Genomic DNA, 3,740 nt, shown 5'->3' on the forward strand with positions numbered 1-3,740 from the left:
GTGTCTCACTGTTTTGTGTATGTCCGTGCTTGCAGTTGTGTGTACTGAGAAGCTTGTGGAGTCTCTATGGTCCCACACACAGTAGGGGTTGCATCAAGGTGACTTGGTGTAACCCTTTAAAGGCTTACTGTAGGCAGGCACTTGTGTGTGGGCAGAAGAATGATGGAAATGAAACCACCCCAGGCTTAAGACTGGACTTAATCCTGACCTTCTGAAGTGAGGCAATAATTTCCAGTGCCGTGCACATAACAGAGCTTGAGGTTTCAGAAGGTGATGGGCCCATCTCTGTCTCTGAACCAATGCACATTCCTTGCTGCACCAGAAGAGGAAAGATTCAGAAGTGAATCCTTGGTTTACCTGACAGCCCTGGATGTTGACATACACACTCGTGTGTGTGTGTGTGTTTGTGTGTGTGTGTAGATAGGGAGATGGTGCAGCCTTGAGCAATATCCTGAGTGTCTTGAGTGTTCTGCTGTGCCCTCTTTGTGTAGGGCCCCTACACTATTCCGCAACAGATTTACAGCATCTCTGCTACTGACTTTCAAACTTCGGGATTGCTGAAATATACACAACAACAAAAATCATGTTGAGTCGTGTGACTCTAATTGGGTCTACTAGACCCAAAGTTTTTAAGCAATGTAGACTAAAGTTGCTTCTGGGGTCCCTCTGGGGTTAGGGGCCTTGAAGCTTAAGCTTCATTAGTTTCATAGTACAGTGGTACCTTGGGTTACAAACGCTTCGGGTTACAAACTCCCAGAAGTAGTACCTCGGGTTGAGAACTTTGCCCCAGGATGAGAACGAAAATTGCGCAGTGGTGGCAGTGGGAAGCCCCATTAGCGAAAACGCCTCAGATTAAGAACAGTTTCGGGTTAAGAACGGACCTCGGGAATGAATTAAGTTTGTAATCCAAGGCACCACTGGAGATCCACCCCTGGGATCTACAGGAAGCGTTTGGGGTCTTTGGAGGAGGCTTGGAATAGCTGGGAAAAGGCAGATCCATCTTGGGGAACCAACCCCCTCTTAAGGACCATACTGTGAGATCTGGACTCCATCTAAAATACTAAAGCTATGACAGTCTCGGCTGCGTCTTTTCTCCAAAGGAGCACTGACCCTGGTTGAGGAACAAGACCCCTGGGATCCCATGCATGGCTCTGTAGGAATAACAATATATACATATAGGCTACAGAAGGAAACATCTATTCCTGGTTGCCCTGCGTTTTTGTCATAATTTAAGAGTATGGGAAGTAATTTTGTTGCTGCAATAAATTAAGGGAGCCAGAAATCCTTGCCTGATCTACTGCTGATCAACCAGAGATCTACCAGTGCACAACTGGAATCCCATCTTTATCATAGGAGAATTAACATGGGCCACGTTTTAAACTTCTGCCCTTTCTGTGTCTGGTTTGCCAGTTATGGTTCAACTGAAATATTTTATCTGTAGTGCATCCATCAAGAGCCGCCTCAAACTTCAGGCTGCTGAGCTGTTTCTGCCCATCAGAAGACGAACAGGGCAGAAGGTTTTGTCAGCTGGGCATCAGAGGCGTATGGACTGCTACCTGCTTGAAGAGTTCCTGACAGTCGAGACAGACAGTTGTGGCCCAATTGAAACTTGGCATGTGCCACATAAAACCTATGCATAGTGTGAGTTTCTGTTTCATGTTCTAGCCCATCCTATCTGTCTCGGGTGGCTGGAAGCAGGTTTCAAAATCTTTTCAGCTGTTAATACACTTACAGGATCAATGTGAGTCACCACCCTTGACTGCTTCGCTTCCTGGCATCCTGGAATGTACTGCTTACATAAAGGACTCTGAAGCCCTGCAGAACTTGCTTTGGGCATCTGGTTGGAGAGAGAACCAAAAGATCTGTTTTCCACTGAGCTGTCCTTCCTGGTGTATGAGCTGCATAAATGGAAGATGTTCAGTGCCAGAGAGCAGCAATAATCTCTGTATTTGCAGGGGATCTTTTAAACCTGAAACAGTCGGGTTGTAGCTGCACTACTTTCTCCCAGAAGCAGAAGAGAATTGAAGTGGAAAGAGTGGATATAAACTCTGGCTGTGGGTGCTCAGCCCGTTGAGGGAAGATATATAAGCTGATGGAGGGAGAGTAGCTCACTGTTGCTGCAACTGTTCCATAGAACGCAGACCTAGGAACAGATGCCTAGATGCTAGGCTGTTTTGCATGGGTATTGGGGCCGTGGAAACTGCTGTGTCAGCTTTGCCAATACAGTGGTACCTCGGGTTATATACGCTTCAGGTTACATATGCTTCAGGTTACAGACTCTGCTAACCCAGAAATATTACCTCGGGTTAAGAACTTTGCTTCAGGATGAGAACAGAAATCGTGCAGCGGCAGCAGGAGGCCCCATTAGCTAAAGTGGTGCTTCAGGTTAAGAACAGTTTCAGGTTAAGAACGGACCTCCGGAATGAATTAAATACTTAACCTGAAGTACCACTGTAGAGAGTTAACTAACTGCTGTGTGCCTTCCTTTAGCTAGGAGCGCTGCTCCCGTAGCAAACCCCCCAGTGTTAATAAATTTCAGCAGGACTCGGGTGTGCTTTTAATTGTCTTACGATCATGTTCCATGTGTGAAAGTTTCCTATCATTACACCAGCGTATAAAAGTCACCTGAAAGCCTATGGTTGCTGATAATAAACCAATATTATAGACAAGGCAATCATGGGATCCTGGGTTGGTCTTCTCCCTTGATCAAAGTGGATTTGCTCTTCAGACAGCACCAGTAACCCATCATGCAAATCAACCAGCCTAAAAAAAAATACTATTAAAATTTATTTCAAAACCAAAAACATACAACCATGACCAGCACCTCCCTGACCCCCACCAACCCACCAACCGGAGTTTTCAACCAGAAAAGGGAGACGATAGCCAGAGCTGATTTGTAAAAGTTGGGGGTGGACTTCATTAATTCGCACCTAAGCTGCTGAATGTCTAGTAGTGCTGGCTTTCTGTTGGATAATTGAAAGAACAAAAGAAAAGGAAGTGTCATATGTACCAGAAGAGGAGGGAAAGAGGAGGGTTTTTTTGGTAGGGTAGAATTGCCTGGTGGCCCTTAGTGGGAGATGCTATCTAGTAATATCGGAAGCTACCTTATACCGTATCAGACCGTTGCTCTATCTAGCTCGGACAGGCAGTGGTTATTTGGGAGTTCCCCAACCCTACCAGGGATTGAGACTATATGCAAGGCAGATGCCATACCAATAAGCTATTCTTCTAGGCATTGGCCAGTATACATCCATTGGGTTCTCAAGCCTTGGGATTCAGAGAAAGCAGTGAGCCAAGATTCAGTGACTGCATTCCTTTAAGTTCCGCACATGGATATTAGATGCATAGGGAAGTCCATGGGGCATATGTGTAGCCCTATTTTCCCCCCTTATTGCCCTGCAGTAGGCAGAAAAACTTGAAAAGTAAGCCTGCTGCCAAATCGTGGTGAGCAGGCTACTTTGGCACGGTTCCTGCCTCCTCGCTCACTGCTCGCCTGCCTTTCTACATAATGAGCCCCCTGGCTCTATGGTAAGGGTAGAGTCATCAGTTCCACTGGCTCCCGAGCAAGGCATTTGTGGCCAGTTTGGGACATAAGCAGGCAACTGCCCTAACTGTGGGGAAGAAATGCCTGGTAACCAAAGTAGCATGAGAGCACGTATGGCAGGGAGCCCCAGGCCTAGCTGAAGGAACGTCTCCATCCCCATCATTCAGCCCAGACACTGAGGTCTAGCTCTGAGAAC

Source organism: Podarcis erhardii (genome assembly GCF_964252035.2).
Source record: "Podarcis erhardii genome assembly, chromosome: 17".
In the NCBI taxonomy this organism is placed as follows: domain Eukaryota; kingdom Metazoa; phylum Chordata; class Lepidosauria; order Squamata; family Lacertidae; genus Podarcis; species Podarcis erhardii.